The sequence below is a fragment of the Asterias amurensis genome, chromosome 8 (assembly GCF_032118995.1).
Source record: "Asterias amurensis chromosome 8, ASM3211899v1".
Taxonomy (NCBI): domain Eukaryota; kingdom Metazoa; phylum Echinodermata; class Asteroidea; order Forcipulatida; family Asteriidae; genus Asterias; species Asterias amurensis.
The window spans coordinates 6,051,790-6,069,312 of NC_092655.1; the positions used below are offsets into that span (position 1 = coordinate 6,051,790).

At 37.4% G+C, this 17,523-nt stretch overlaps 2 long non-coding RNA genes across 2 annotated transcripts; both read left to right on the plus strand.

Moving 5' to 3' along the window:
* Positions 1–4,688: 4,688 nt before the first annotated feature.
* Positions 4,689–9,352, plus strand: LOC139940879 (uncharacterized). Its single transcript, XR_011786503.1, has 3 exons — positions 4,689–5,166; positions 6,901–7,310; positions 7,506–9,352. It is a non-coding gene; the product is annotated as an uncharacterized lncRNA (long non-coding RNA).
* A 1,323-nt stretch (positions 9,353–10,675) lies between these two features.
* On the plus strand, positions 10,676–17,265 carry LOC139940605 (uncharacterized). The gene is made up of 7 exons (XR_011786472.1): positions 10,676–10,793; positions 11,673–11,765; positions 12,039–12,136; positions 12,654–12,743; positions 13,503–13,602; positions 14,135–14,224; positions 14,875–17,265. It is a non-coding gene; the product is annotated as an uncharacterized lncRNA (long non-coding RNA).
* Positions 17,266–17,523: the final 258 nt, after the last annotated feature.

The following is a 17,523-nucleotide window of genomic DNA, read 5'->3' on the forward strand; positions in this document are numbered from 1 at the left end:
ATTGATTGATTAGATAAGTGCGCTTAATATTTGGCAGCACAGGCTGTACACTCCACAGGGAGCTGAGATGGTTTGAGAAATATATTAACCGGTTATGGGTTAGTAATGTTGAAAGCACTTTGAGACGCTGTTAACGCTACAAAAAACAAAAATAATTATGGTTATTTACGTAAAACTAGCATTCTTCCTCAAAATTTTGAAAAACAATTCAACTTTAAATGCGATTTTGGCTGTGGAACATTGACAATGTCATCAATATGATTCATACATTATTATCAGTATCAACTTGATGTCATACCTGTACACAGGAAGTTGACAGAGTTGTCAAGGCAGCTTGCTTGACGGTCTCCAGAGCTTCAACAACGACAGCTTGGAGACATTTCCTCTGCTCAGTTTGACGAACAGAGACTTGGCTCACTTGATCTGTAGATGAAAAAAAAAATGGGAATCGAGAATGAACTTCAATGCCTATTTGCACTAGGTTCTTTTACATGCCCTACACAATACACAAGACCAACGGGTTTACGTCCCACCCGAAGGACGAAACAATGGTTAAGTGTCTTGCCTAAGGACACAAGTGTGGACTTGAACCCACACTCTTCTGATCAAAAAAACACCCCAGTTTGAAATTGGTTCTCTTACCCGCTGGGCCACGAAACTTCCACAAAAGAGGGAATCTTCAGAATACTTTGTACTTATTTTCATATGGTAAGTTTCAGGCCTTGAAATAACCTAGAGCACCCACAGCAATTGCGCAGGTGCCCTGTGCTTTTGCTGTGTTGCACTCTGCAAAGTTCCAATACAATCTAACATTGTAGCATACACTGCAATTGGTTGCCTCCCAAGATACCTGTCAAAGTTGCCTTGTGTGACAAGGCCCTTAAGTTGCAATAATAAAAACATTACTCATGGTTCGCAGTTTCAATCAATTTCCCATACCTTTAGATATGAGCTGTCATAGATTGCTGCGATGCTTCAACATTGATTAAGTGACACATCTCTGGTGAGTGTGCTGGAGAGCCAGCCATCGTGATTGAAGATCTGACGCTCTGCCTGCGTCAGTTGATCTGTAAGTTGATGACAAAACATGTTTGAATGAGTACTAATTTAAAAGAACACGTTGCCTTGGATCGGACGAATTGGTCTTTGAAAACCATTGAAACCGTTTGTTAAGAAATACATTTGGTTAGAAAGATATTTTAAAAGTAGAATATACTGATCCACACAAGTTTGACTCGAAATTGCACGTTTTTTTCTTTATGTCACAAACTATCACGGTCAGCCATTTTATAGAGTTAAAATTTCAAGACATGTTTCGGGGGATCATTAAATTATACTTTTAATTTATCTATCTAACCATTTGCATTTCATACCAAACAGATTCAAACACTTTCAAAGACCAACTCGACCAGTCCCAGGCAACATGTTCCTTTAAACATTTAGTGAGTAGGGTGTCGTGGTCGAGTGAATAAGGGCATCGTCCTCAAGATCTGAGGCTTCTGCTCAGCAGAGTGTGGGTTCAAATCCCGGTCGTGACATTTGTGTCCCTGAGCAAGACACATCTATAATTGCATCTCTTCACCCAAGGGTCAATGGGTACCTGCGAGAGCAGAGATGGTTCTTTGACTGATTAAGCCGATAGCGCATATTAATGTTGCACAGGTTGTTAACTCCACAGGGAGCTGAGTTGGCTTAAGGAATGAATTAAGGCACAGTGACCAGGGGTAATAATGTTGGAAATGCTTTGAGACACCCTAAAATATTCATATTTGCCACAGCGTGAGAGCAGAAATAAGCTGCCATACTAAAAACATTAGTAATGGTTCAATTTAAGCATTTTTTTGTACCTTTGGATGTGAGCTGTCATAGATTGCTGGCCGCTCTGTGAGTTGTTTGATTGACACATCTCTGCTGAGTGCGATGTACAGCCAAGCCATAATGATTGAAGATCTGATGCTCTGCCTGCGTTCTGCCTGTGATCTGTAAGTTGATATAAAACATGTAAAGAATGAAAATGAATTTAAACATTTAGTGAGTAGGGTGTCGTGGCAGAGCGGTTAAGAGCTCTGGTGGTTGTTTAGCAGAATGGGTTTGAATCCCAGCCGTGACACTTGTGTCCCTGAGCAAGACACTTTAACTATAATTGCTTCTCCAGGGGTTGCCCTTAACTTTTTTTTCAACTGGCCAGCATGACCAGTTTGCTTGTTTTTTGACCGGTTACCAGGTTTTGACTGGTGTGTAAATTTGATACATTATCTCGATAATATCGTTGCTATTTCAATATGAATTGCAATGTGAAGATAACAACACTGAGAGCCATTACTATGTGTACTAAGTTATTGTGTTGGTAAGGGGGTTCATTAACTTGAGTGTCTTTTTTGTCTTTAACAAATTAATAAAAGATTAAAGTTAAAGTCACGGAAAGGTGAGTACCATGTTTTCTACACGTTCCACTCCTTATGCTGTGTGCCTAAGTAATTTGTTTGTATATGTCTGTGCCTTGAGCACCCAGCAGGATGGATATGTGCACATTACAAGTCTTATTATCATTATTATTATTATTTCATTTTATCACAGCATGCAAAAGAAAGATCTTATTTTCCTTTGTGCCGGTAACTCCTCGAGTAGCCTTAGATCTCAAGGGTCTTTCTCAGGATCCTCGCTGTTCCCAAAAGCGCTGCCTTCTGTAACAGATCTACCCTCACATTTGTCCCTATTTCATCTAGATGTTTCCCCAGTGTTTTCCCAAGAACACCAAGACGAGAAATTCCCAGCTGCTTATGCGAGCAGAAAACTACTACCGTGCAAGTGAAATTACTCAGCCATTGAAAAGGAATACCTAGTGCATTTGCCTGGAGGGTTCACAAAATATAAACTCTATTTTTATGGGAAACCATTTCAGTAGCAAATGCAAGGATCATAAGATGGGCTCTATCTTATAGCCCTTATCACATAGTTGCAAACAGTGTTGTAGCCATGGTGGGTGGTGCTGGGCGACCTGCCCAGGACTCACAATCTTTGCCCGGCACTCTGAGCAAAGTACATTATGCTGCCCAGCACAGATTTTAAATATTGTCCACTTTACATTAGTGCGAGAAAAGCTAATGATAAGGACAGGGATGCCAGCGGCTCTTTCCCTTCAGAGCCTGATAATTTTTGTGGAAGGAAAAGGGGTCACCGCCCCCCCCCCTCCCACAGACCAAAAAACTATAAAACATAACAGCACTTTTTTAATAAAACATTACGAAAAACAAAATTCTGACCACCCCCCATGCATTAAAGGCAGGCATAGTCTGATTTTAGTCTCCACTTTTCCGTGTTAATTTATCACAAAATTTCAAAACGAATTTCAAATTTCAGACGAGTTGACGGCAGATATTATTTTATATATTTTCTCTGGCCAGATGAATTACGGAGCGCCAGAAATATTTCAATAAAAATATTCCTCCAGCCAAATGAAATACGGAAGTTTTTTTTTGGTTCCCCCCCCCCCGCCCCGGCCAGATGAAACACAGAGCGCCAGAAAAAAATCGGGGAAAATTTGAAGAAGCCGGAATTCCGGCAATAGCCAAACACTACCATCCCTGTACGGAGTGAGAAAGAACATACTCCAAAGGCCATTCAACTATTGCTCGCCCACATGACACAAACAGTATGGGAACCTGGCCTCACTTCAGCAATAATGGCCCATAATTAAACGTAAATAATTTTGTTGATCTCCTTGCCCTCGGCAGACTTCTAACATGTCCAACAAAATTTGATTTTTTTTGCCCACCATTAAATTTGGTCTAGCTACAACCCTGTTTGCAGTTAAAGGGTCCAACAATGTTACAGCAGACGACCTCAGCAGATCAGTAGTGTAGATATAGAAGAGAATGGAACACTTTCTTCTGAAGATGGAGTGAAGGTCACAGTGTGATTTAATTTGTGCCTTTTTTGTTATTTACCTGAAGATAAAATGAATCAGTCCTTATTTTAACTTCCCTGTTGCAAACTTAATGGAACAGTCTTATTAGCATAACTCAAACTAGTTTAGATCACCAGGTACTCAGGCCGTGGTTTGTTTCGTGCACTGTCAACTATGTGGTATGTTCCTTTTGTTGGAACCAGCCTTTGTTGCACATACACAGTACTTTTTGTGGTCAAAACTTTGATTGTTAAGTGTCCCTTTTTTTCAGTTGAGTGGTGGATGTAGAATAGTAGAAGAATACCAGGGATAATTAGTAAGGGTGTGGCTGAATACAAAGAAAGTGAGTGAGAAAGAACAAATGCTGTGTGAAGTCAGTTGACATCAAAACCTGAGAGCGAGAAGGTGTGTGAGGTTCTGCTCTAGCCACCAACCAGTGCATGTTCCTAGGCAGATTTGTGCATCAGTTGCCACACAATTCTTTTGAAGATTAATTGAAGGTCACAGTGTGGTTTAATTTGTGCCTTTTTTGTTACTTAGGCCAACCTTAAGATAAAATGAGACAGTCCTTATTTTAACTTCCCTTTTTTTACAAACTTAATGGAACAGTCTAATTAGCATAACTCACACTAGTTTAGATCACCAGGTACTCAGGCCGTGGTTTGTTTCGTGCACTGTCAACTATGTGGTATGTTCCTTTTGTTGGGACCAGCCTTTGTTGCACATACACACACACAGTACTTTTTGTTGTACCATTAGTTACTTTGTTCATATGGTCAAATGTTTCTTTAACCCTTTAACTAGGGTTTCATTAGGCTTAATGTAGCACATTAAGAAGTGACAATAAGTGCATAGCCCAAACAATGGACTACGAAACTTTGATTGTAAGTGTCCCTTTATTTTCAGTTTAGTGGTGAATATAGAATAGTAGAAGAATAACAGGGATAATTAGTAAGGGTGTGGCTGAATACAAAGAAAGTGAGTGAGTGAGAAAGAACCTATGTACAAATGCTGTGTGAAGTCAGTTGACATCAAAACCTGAGAGCAAGAGGGTGTGTGAGGTTCTGCTATAGCCACCAACCAGTGCATGTTCCTAGGCAGATTTGTGCATCAGTTGGCATACAATTTTTATGCCAAAGCCGAAGCTAAGTAGACTCAGCCACTGAGGCAAACCATTCAAAGTTTAATGCGATACAGCTGCAAGTCCAACACATGTATGAGGGCAAGCAGACTCAACCAACACTACCCAATTAAAAACCGTAAGTTTTATGATTCCTGTTAACTCAAGCTGAACATTGGCAAATCAAGAAGTAGAAGTTGGCCGACTAAACTCGTTATTGTTATTTTAATATTGCTTTTTTTTGTTTCATAGTAGACCACTCTTTCTTTGAACTTTTAAAGTCAAATTATTGACATTTTCAGCAACGGCCCTGATACTTCACAATTGCCATTGTTGCCCCTAACAATTGCCCCAATGCCCTTCAATAACCAAATTTATTCACGGCAATGATGCAGTGCCCAAGCTTCCTCCCAATTTATGTGTATGTTCAACGATGTCCACGTTCGAAAAATAAGCCAAAAAGTACCAATGTCTATGTAAATTTCATGCAACCCAATTTCACGCACATTATGCAAGAAACATTAAGCGGAGCTGTGCGATAGCATGAGATTAAACGCCCTCTATTGGTAATCTTATGCAAACCAGCAACAAACCCCTTGAGACAAAGACTTGACGTGTCTGCGTATGCTCGGGAAAGTGGTTTTCCCAAAAAATTGCATGCTTTGTACATGTTATATACATCATGTACAGTATAGTCGTCGTGCACCGCATGCATTCATTTGGTCAACACTGTGTCAAAATGGAGCAGCTATGTGGGATTTTTAAGGTCTCTACGAAAAAACTAAACAACTTGTAGAACAATAGTACGATTCCATATGAACAAAAATATAATTTTTTGTGTATTGTAAGATTTGTTCTTTATTTTGTGGAGTTAGATGAACGCTTTCTTTGTCATTAGGTTAGTAAGTGCATGATCATTGGGTATATGAAACAATTAATTGAAATGTAAAAAAAAGGAAGAGCAACTTTTTACAGGCAACTCAGCCTTGATGCTCTATGAAATTTTTGGAAATGGCCTTGGTACCCCAAATTTTTACTAAAAGTCAAGGCAAAACTGCCTTGCCCCTTAAAAGCCATGAAGTATCAGGGCTGCAATAACCTTGCACTTCTTAAAATTGTATGGAAATTGCCAATGTTAAAGTTTGCTGTTGGTTGTTTAACTCTCTTCACCAAATTTGGACTAATTTAAATTCTTTTGTCAATTGATTTGTTAATTTTAACCAAGGTGGAAGATACATCGAAACTGATAATACTGTAGTAATTTATAGCTGAAAGACAGCCACTCTCAAGTGAAATTGAGAGAAGATGAAATTGTTTTGGTAACGCATGTCCACCAGGACAGAATTCTAAAATAATTTGTGTTATAAAAGTAAGAGTGAAAGTTACACTTTAGTTAAAATAAAATAAAATAAAAAGCGATACTCAGAAAACTGACTTCATAAGGAAGCTTATACCACCAAAATGTTTGGTTCGTGATTGTTTTATTCACGACAGATGTTGTGTGCAACCGCAGCCATTTTAACACTAGATTAGCAACAATTAATACCCAAAATGCAATGCAATCATAACAATACTTACAGAGCGCGCGGATGTGTGTACACATGAAGGTGCACGTTTGAGTAAATTCCTGAGATCTGCACAGACGGCAGATTGCTGCGCAAATTTTTAGAGCCGAGTCAGCCGACAAACTTTCATAGCGCAAAACTTCAGATGGTGCACAGTTTGTCAAATTTGTTTTGCAAATCTTATGAATGCGCTTAACAACATCAGTTGAGCAGAAGATTTTTGACATAATTTAAGCCAACAATTTTAGAAATACATCTGACACAACCGTAGAAAACAACCTTTGAAAAATTATTGTTCTCATCCACAGGACTGCCCAACTAGATGGGGATCGACACAGGCCATGATCAAACGTCTTTAAGTAAACCTGGAAGAAGTCAAGTAAGTTCTCGTTATTGACCGCAAAACAGCACATCTCCTACCCTCTCGGCAAGACATGAAAGTTTAGGAGTCTGTTAATGAAGCCATGGAGCCTCTTGCTGAGCTGACCAACACTATGTCTGGAGCAAATACATGACGGTGTCAAGTCTGAAGCCCATGCTATACCAACTTGAAACGCAAGGATTGATGATGAGATGTCCGCCAGAAGAACCACACACAGAAGGACTTCTACTCAACAAGCTTAGAGCCAACGTTCTGCAAGACTTGCTGCCGAGGTACAAGCCAATCAGAAGGCAACTACTCCTGAATATAACCACCTTTCTAGAACCTCGCTCTAAGGTATGCTACAATGTATCAGTTAGTTACGTGTTACATCATTGTTGATGTTTTCACAATAAAACAAAATTAAGTCTATGAAAAATAGTTGTTTTCACACTAAAACAAAAAGAAGTCTTTGCAAAATGTATTTATAAAATAAATAACTAAACAAATAAAGAAAATGATGTGAATTGTTTGTTCTACTCTCTATCATAGGCGACGTATCTGAACCACGAAGAGGGCGAAAATGAGCTAGACGCGGTTAAACAAGTCCTCCCGAAAAATGTCTAATAGAGAGCAACCATGATCAAGACATTGAAGCAGACGCCACGCCCGAGCCCACAATGCAGCCACCAGAGAAGAAGAAAAGGACACGAACTGTAATTGGCTGGGCACTGTCGTGGACACAGCTGAGACCACTGGATGACGTAAGTCTACAAAAGTTCTGCTAAAAGAGGAAGTCTTTTTGTGTAGTCATCACCAGTCATCAACTGAGATAGTGACCCCCTGCGAACACAGAACCAGTGATGGCCTCCTTGGCTCGGAAATAACTTTGCATTCATACCAGGCCACTTCGTCACCTTCAGAACGCCTCAGTAAGGCAGGCTCCGTCATAACCCCCAACAGAGCTAAACTGAATCCAGACAAAGCTAGCATGTTTGTTTTTGTCTGACAACCTGTACACCTGTAAACTCGACATAGCTATGACTCTATATCAACACTTTAGCCAACGGTAACGGGAAGGTATTTTCAAATGTAGTTATAGATAAACGGATAAGTCAGCAATCACAACATGTTTTATTAGTGCGACTTTCTTTCATTTATAACCGTATTTAACCGTTTTGTATTGTGGTTAACAGTTGGACCTACATGACTTTCTAGTAAGATTGAACAACTGATTTTGGAAACAAATGTGTGTAATTCTTTATTTTACATAATTTCAATGAATTTTTGAATAATTTGTTTATAAATATGGCTCTTATAGACACTGGACACTATTGGTAATTGTCAAAGACCAGTCTTCTCACTTGGTGTATCTCAACATATGCATGAAATAACAAACCTGTGGAAGTTTGAGCTCAATTGGTCATCGAAGTTGCAAGATAATAGTAAAAGAAAAGACACCCTTGTCGCACAAAGTTGTGTGCTGTCAGATGCTTGATTTCAAAACCTCAAATTCTAAATCTGAGGTTTCGAAATCAAAGTTGTAGAAAATGACTTCTTTCTCGAAAACTACGCCCCTTCAGAGGGAGCTGTTTCTCATAATGTTTCATACTACCTCTCCCGATTACTCATTACCAAGAAGGTTTTATGCTAATAATTACTTTGAGTAATTACCAAAAGTGTCCACTGCCTTTAAATGTGTTTTTTTCTAACTCTTGACTAAGTTTAGTAACTACATTTAGTGTCGACAAAGTTTGAAGGGTCATCCAAACACTTTTTACTCTTACATAGAACAGCGGGCCCGTCTACCTTATGTAGTTTCGACCACACTAAATTGTATTTAGTCCACACCATACCACAGAATTATGGGAAGAATTAAATTGTTAACAACTTTTGGGATTGCAGAGTGGATTTTCTGGACTATTTCCTAGGTAAATGAGAGTTCACAGAACACGTAGAGCCCAATTTTATGCGAGATTTGATTAAAAAAGAAGAGATTTGACCTCATATTGAAATGCAAAAAAAATGTTTGTGAGACATGTCTGTCTATGACTTGAGTTTACGGGAGACAATAGCCGAACAAGTACCAGAAAACTACCAGAGAACATTTTTTCCCCTGAGTCAGAAAGTTGACTTTCCGTGACGTCGGCTGTTGTTGCCTGATATGCTGTGGACTGCACCATAATGGAAAAGGGTTGCTAACAGGAGCTTGCTAAATTAGGACAACATAGGGCGTTGTTCAACTGTTTGTTGTTTAATTAAGACTAATTAATTTTGCAAAAAATAAAATATTAATATTTTTGTTCTTTGTTCATACTTTGCAATCGTAGTTTGTTTTTATAATGTAATGTATTCTAGTACAAACCTTTATGAACAAGTTTATAGGGGGGTGGGCAAAATAAAAGAAACCACTTCAAGACTGCTTTAAAAATATGCAATTGTTTATTATAATTATATTAATTCATTTCAGAAAAAGTATTGTGATGCACGTGCATATGTATATAAAATATGTCACATATTTCAGAACAAGAACTGAAGAATAAATAACAAGGAAAAGGGCAAGAGTAGAAGATGTAATTTAAATAAGTCATAATGGAAATAACTACAAAAATATTGTTACAAATTAATATTTTTATTATCTTAACAATATTATTATTAAAAAAACTTATTTCTAGGTAGTTCAAATAAAGCTGATGAATTTATGATTGACAGATAATATTCCAGTGTTTTTTTGACAGTTTTTCTGGTAGTTAACCGTCGTCCCCCCCCCCTGTATTTTCCCAGGAATGCCACCCTACGGCCTACCCCTTGTAATGTAAGTTGTAGTGGATAATTTTCCCTCATTTTTACCAAAGGGGATATCTCATTGAGGTAAATATGATACTTTATTATTTCATATCGAATGAAAAAGTGGTGGCGCCCTACGGAAACTTTTCCCCGCACATAAGCCATTACTTCTTGCCAAATAGTGGGTGCACGTCTAATCTGTCACTGTCACTCAGTGCATTGTGAATACGGCGGGTGAAGTCGCCAGTTTTAAAAACAATTTCTGCTGCTGACCGAACAAAAAACTCATCATTTATGAAATTCTGAGACGTTAAGCAAAAGTATCAGACTGAATTTTTAATCTAGAGATACATGAGGATACATTAATATTTATTTATGCAGGAAAAATGTGTGGGAAATGAAGAAATATCTGACATTTACCTTGACCAATTTTATTCACACGTTGGCTTTGTTGAAAATCGAGTCGGGAAAAGGGGGAATAAAACGCACGTGCTCACGTTGTAGTCGGCCTAGACTTGACTCAAGTCCCGATCCCGTGCCATCGCCAGAAAAAAAATTGTTCCTGATTGCTAGTAGTGTCAAATTGGCGCGATGTGCTTAGGGACCTCTCACACGAGAACGGGACATGCTTGAATCAAGTATATCCGTCCACGTGCGACTTGACTCTGTCACCAAGTGTGCAAGTCTCGCGCGTTTCGAACTTTCGGTACCGTTATGCACCCAACCTTATCATTGGCGATAATTTATTCCGGTTTTTTTTGTGTATTAATGTATTTTAGAGCATAGTTGTAAGAAATGTTACAAAACTAATGATTTTTATTCTATTTCGAAAAGCTTTAAATGTTTTCGTTTGACGTGATTTCTCGTTTCGATACGCGCGAGACTTCGGCAGAGTTTGATCACTTGCGGAAATCTAGCTGCCGATGACGTATGTAAGACGTCACCGGCAGACCGCCATTTTTAAAGCCAAATGGATGGCGTCTACTTCGCCTTCTCGACAAACACAGTTTTTACCGAGTTCCAAGACATTACTACCATGAGAAAAGTGTTATGGTGAGTTGCTTATTTGATCAAGATAATTAAGAGATTCTGTTTTCCAGACTCCACTGTTGTTGCCAATGAATCCCTCGGATAATCTTCCGCACGTCGCCACCAATTTACTCAGCCGGCTCGATGAGCGAGGAAAGCGCGCGGTTTCTGTCCACCCATCCCTTTCATTCACCTCGCAGTCGCATGGACCCGGTTCGAGCACGGACCGGAGCCTGCCTTGCATGCATTTGTGGACTGTGAATTAAATTTCCTACCTGACTTTAGGTTAACCCTTTATTATAGGGGGGGGGGGGGAGAGAAGTTTTCCTCTCACTTGTAAAGTTTCAATTTCGTTATTTATTGTCTATATGATGACTGAGTATGTCTACAAAAAGTACAAGTTACAACAACAATTAGACCCAGTAACTGGGGCGCTGTACTCCTTTTAAAACAATTTTTGACAGGTGAAGTCAAAAATTGTTTTAAAACTAAAAGGAGTACAGCGCCCCAGTTACTGGGTCTAAACAACAATTAGTTATTAATATTACTATTGGGTTTTTTTCTCTTTGTTTTAATCAGATCTTTCCAAAACTAGTTAAGGCTCCATGAGTAATGAATGTCAAGTGTTCTTTGAACTCTCATTGAGAATTGTTTGGGTCAAGAAAATCCACTCTGCAAACTAACTTTGTTTTGATAAATTCAATAAATTCTTACTGCAGCACAGTGTACCAGTAAGCTCTGTCCGACCAGCATTTTTTCCCCTGTAGTATAGAAAATTTGCCATCTTCAAAAAATTGCCCCTTTTTTTTTTAAGGGTTGCTTTTTTTAGTCAAAAACGAAATTTATTAACTTACACCACACTCCAGCATTAAATATTGATGGTATTATTTTGTTTTCATTTAGAAACAGACATGCCATTGTCAGATGAAGTCTACCTACCCAAAGTAATAGCAGTCGCCAAGTGTCAAAGTACAATGATGTCTTCTACGGTAAAAGGTAAGCACCAGTTTCAACCTGTGGGTTTAACAACAAGTTATTTAGAGCATTGAATACCATGTTAAGCGAGGTGACAGTAGAGTACCAACTTCATCGCTGGCCACAACATTCACAAACAGACACCATCCCCCCACGATCAGAGAAATGATTCATGCGGGAAATGTTTCGAAGATTAAGATATATACAAAAAAAATAGTTTTCACTATCAACTATCTTATTACCGAGTAAGTGTTTATGGCAATATGTTTCTAAACTAAATGTCTTGTCTTTTAGGCTAGAAACCGATGCCATTGTCAGACGCAGTCCACCTTTGCAAAGGTAAATGCAAGCTGCCCAGTGTCAAGGTACAACGATGTCTTCTTAAGCAAAAGGTAAGCGCAAGATGTGAGTTAAACAACTATACCATGTTTAGCAAGTTGACAGCGATTACCAACTTCATCTCTGGTCGCAGCATTCTGTCGTTTCTTTTAGATAATCTTATTTTATGCATTTGAATAAGATGTTTATTTTTCTAAAGTGTCACATAATCTTTTGTAAGTTTTTGCCACAACTCCTTGTAGGTTTAGTCAGCTTTTTGATTCGCTAAAACAATTTCGATTTTCTTTTAGGAAAACGTTTCACAAACTGTTTTGCAAAATCCTCAAAAGTACAATCCATTTTGTTATAGAATAGTTAGTTGATAGCTCTACAGAAAGAACAATGTTGTTTTCAACTGTTTACATCTCATGGTTCTACTTCAATTACCTTTCAAGAGTTCCTTTTAATAATTGAGAAGCTAAAATGACCGTTTTAAAGGTCACATTAAAACTACAGCCTACCTAAATATAGATGTTTCATTTTATCTACCTTATACTTCATTTGTTTGTATTTAATGGGATGCTTCTGCAGATAGTTTCTACCTGCTGAGACTTGAAAGTGCCTACTGTCAGCCCAATGTTTAAACATCACCAGTGTAGATGTGTGAAGCTAAAAAAACAGGTATGTGATATTCCCAAAGGCATCAGTAGAGCCTACTGCATTAATTTAGAGCATAAAATCAAAACTCAAAATTTTGCCAAAATTTGACAAAATGCCCCTTGACGTTTTTTCAATTGTTGACCCTTTTTTAAAGTTTCATTAATTCACTTAACAAAGCTTATTTCTTGGTCCAAGTTGCATAAAATGGCATCAGTAGAGCCTACTGCATCATTTTACAGCATAAAATCAAAGCTCAAAATTTTGCCTAAATTTGACATCAGTAGAGCCTACTGCATCATTTTACAGCATAAAATCAAAGCTCAAAATTTTGCCTAAATTTGACAAAACGCCTGGACTTACCTCTTGACGTTTTTTTAAATTTTTGACCCTTTTTTCAAATTTCATTAACTCACTAAATAAAGCTTATATCTTGGTCCAAGTTGCCTAAAAAGGCATCAGTAGAGCCTACTGCATCACTTTAGAGCAGAAAATCAAAACTCAAAATTTTGCCAAAATTTGACAAAATGCCAGGACTTACCCCTTGATGTTTTTTCAATTTTTAACCCCTTTGTCAAGTTTCAATAATTCACTAAATAAAGCTTATATCTCGGTCCAAGTTGCATAAAAAGGCATCAGTAGAGCCTACTGCATCACTTTAGAGCTTAAAATCAAAACTAGAGCATAAAATCGAAAAAAAATGTTCACTTTCATCTATCTTATTACCGAGTAAGTATTTATGGCAATATTTTGTTAAACCAATTTAAATGTCTTGTCTTTTAGGCTAGAAACAGACATGCCATTGTCAGATGCAATTCATCTCTTCAAAAGTAAATGCAACCTGCCCAGTGTCAATGCACAATGATGTCTTCTCCAGCAAAAGGTAAGCACCAGATGTGAGTTAAACAAGTTGACAGCAGTTACCAACTTCATCTCTGGCCGCAGCAATCTGTAACCTCACCTTTAATCAAACATGTCCCATGAGGTCGATGTCTTTTCTATTAGATAAACTTATTTTGAAAAGTTTTATGCATTTGAATTAGTTGTTTATTTTTCAAAAATATCACATAATCTTTTGTAAGTTTGTGGCACAACCCCTCAAAGCTTTAGGCAGCTTTAAACAATTTCAATTGTGTTTTAGGGAAACGTTTCTTATACAGTTTGAAAAATCATCAATAGAACAATCCATTTTGTTAAAGGATAGTTAAGTTATACAGATAGCTCTACAGAAGGAACTATGTTGTTTACATCTCATGGTTCTACTTAAATTACCTTTCAATATTTCCTTTGAACTTGCGAAGCTAAAATGACCATTTTAAAGGTCGCATAAAAACTACAGCCTATCTCAATATAGATGCTTCACTTTATCTAACTCATACTTCATTTGTTTGTATTTAATGGCATGCAATCTGCAGATAGTTTCTACCTGCTGAGACTTGAAAGTGACTACCATCAGCCCAATGCCTACACACCAACAACATAGATGTGTGCCTCTGAAAACCAAGGTATGTGATATTCCCGAGGGTTGTGTTATACTAACAACAAAGTGGGCTGTTTTAGCAGCACAGAACAGACTTCACCCCTACGCCACATGCCACAACATTCTTGGGAAACCATGCTGGCACCACGCCTAACCAAGATGAATGGCCCTCCCTACAGATTGATTACAGTTTACAGATTAAAAAAATGAATACATGTTTATAATTAACAAAACCTTTTATATTTTTTTATAAAACACATCCTTATGTCATTCACACTGAATATTTATAAGTTTATCCTTTAAGTTTCTCCTCCAATGTTGTTTTCATGAACCTGGGAATAAAATTAAAAGTGAAAGAGCAGTAATGCATTAATGATCAAATGTGCATTTTTAATCTCATTGGGGGGGGGGGGGGTTCAAGTTAACCCCATACTACTGCCAAGGAGTTGGCTGAATTTCACGTCTGTCTTGATAAAATACACTCACTGTCAATTTTAGCTTTGAGACAACCATTCAAGCCATTCATAAAGAAGATGGTCTCGGCCACAATTGAACTGAGATTTTATTGACAGAGTCAATGGAGGGGAGGGTGGTAGTTCATTTGGACATTCCATTTGTCATACACCAAAATTGGTTTAGCTTTATACAAAATATTGTTTTCTTAACCTTTTACAGCATGAGAAAGCTGACTTGCTACAACCAAGTGTGTAGCAAATAACTTTCCCTCCAATCACGAAGGCTTCAGAATTCGAGGTGAGCAACTCTCTTTAAGGCATTCTACACAAGAAGTCATGGATGAACAACCAACCAACTTGAGGATTTCATTTGTAGAATTGTAGAAATGCTAAATAATAGAGAGGTTTCGCAAGTGTACGGATACAGATACAATGATACGTCAACACTTTGAGTGTTCACATGACGCGTGTTCACATTTCCCATGGAATTGCTTTCACTGGTATCGTGCTTGACAAAAATAGACAATTTTTGGTCATTTGCAAGCAAAGCGATGAGAAATGTAGTGTTTAAAACACGGGGGTCTCTATCGGTCATGTTCGTCATAAAAACACTAATGATGAATGCGAGCGCACTCAAGTGAAACATACCTGTTTTGTGAAACAAGATCCAACACGCGGCTGTCGTGAACGAATACATATCCATATCTGTATCCGCATGCTTGTGAAACCTCTCTAATGATGTCAAGTAAAACCCTGATGCAATTTTACTTCTACATGAATGTTATTGTTAAAAGTAAGTGCACCATTTTGCAAGCAAGCAAACAAAAGCACTGATGGTGCAATGGTACAATTAGTGGCGTTGTGGTGGTACAATGAATAGTGTTGCGAGGGTTTTATAAAATGTTGGTGCAACGTCCCTGCTTAAGACTAATCTTCCCAGGATATAATTTATATCCAGATTGAACTGCTTGCAGGGTACACTTATTTTATTCAAAAATTAAATCTTAAAACGAAGGTACACGTTTGGTAATTACTCAAATTAAATATGAACTTAAAAACTGACTTGGTAAAGAGCATTGGAGAGCTGTTGATAGTTAAAAACATTGTGAGAAACAGCTCCCTCTGAAGTAGCGTGGACTTTTAGAAAGAGGTAATTTCTCACTAAAATATTAAAAGACTTCTAGCTAGAAGTATTTTATTCCCATCCGAAAGCACACAAATTTGTCCAACGAGGGTGATTTTTCTTTCATCATTTTCTCGCAACTTCGATAACCAATTACCAAAAATGTTCAGGGCCTTGTAAACAATTGTAAAGTAAAACAGACATGTAATTATTTCCATCTTTAATCTGTTTTTGGGACCTCCTTTGCTCTAAACAAAGGTATTCATTAAAGCCCAAAACATACACCAAATGTACTCCTCATTCTTAAGGGCCAAATATCACGACTCATAGCCTGTTATATAGGTACTCATATTTGTATTTAATGACATTTAGGTCAGGATCTATAATGGACAAATTCATGAAAGAAATGGAATGTTATTTCTCAATCCAATCTTGTTTGTGAGTTACTCAAGTGAAACCCTTTACTTTGATCCAATTTTGAGGGAAACTGAGATTTATTTTTTGGTATTTACAACAGTTTGTTTGTTCATCCAAATCTTACAAAATAAGTCAAATAATAGTCCCTAAGCTTAATCGTATACAGTTTCATGGTTGTCACACATTTAAAGGTAGTAGACACTATTGGTAATTACTAAAATTAATAATTAGCACAAAACCTTACTTGCTAACGAGTAATAGGGAGCAGTTCCCTCTGAAGTAACATAGTTTTTGAGAACGAAGTAATTTTCCACAAATTTAATTTTGAGACCCCAGAATTAGATTTTGAGGTCTCAAAATCAAGCGTCTGAGTGCACACAACTTCTTGTGACAATGGTGTTTATTCTTTCATTTTTATCTCACAACTCCGACGACCAATCGAGCTCAAATTTTCACAGGTTTCTTAATTTATGAATATGTTGACATTCACTAAGTGAGAAGACTGGTCTTTAACGGATACCAATAGTATCCAGTGTAGTGTCTTTAAAGTAATTTCCATTTGTGACAAGTACTGTGTTTTAAAAATCAAATCAATGAATGCGCACAGAATGTTTGAAAAAACAGACATCTTCGTTATAATAACTTGACATAAAAACCTCACTTGATGACAAGTTTGGAAGTTGAGGTGGGTGGTTTTCCTTTTCAAAGAAGCAATAGTTTATTTCCTGATGATGTCTTTATTAAATGTTGCATTCTTTAAAATTAATATTCTTTAAAATTAAGGACTGACCAATTTAAAATTTCCTCCAACCAGAAAGAAGAGTAAAATGCACAAAACATTACTGAAGATTTTGGGTTGAAACTAATTAGTGCGCCAACTAATAATGAAGTTTCCACAATTAGTGGTGTAATTTTTGGATAACTAAGACAATTGAAACAATTGTAATATAAATACTGTAACTGAGCAAAGTAGTGTAACAATTATCACTCTCAAAAGATTCAAAGTTACAGTGAAAGTAATTTTAAGTGAATAAATAAGTTGTTTGTATCTTATGATTTGGAGTTGTCAAATAAAATGATTCTATAAATGTAGCAAGAAATCTCTCTCCTTCCATTATTTTAGGAGCATATTGAACAAGTAATGTATTATGGTTACAATTGTTAGAGTTATTTGATCCTAGACTTAACACCCCGCTTAAAAATGGACTGATCCCCATCGGTGATGTAATCCAACAAAAATGGCGGCAGCAAAAAAGGTTTTAATATTAAAAACAAGTTCCACCCCTTTAAACTCAATTTGAAAGAAATTATTACTAAACCTTTTTCGCA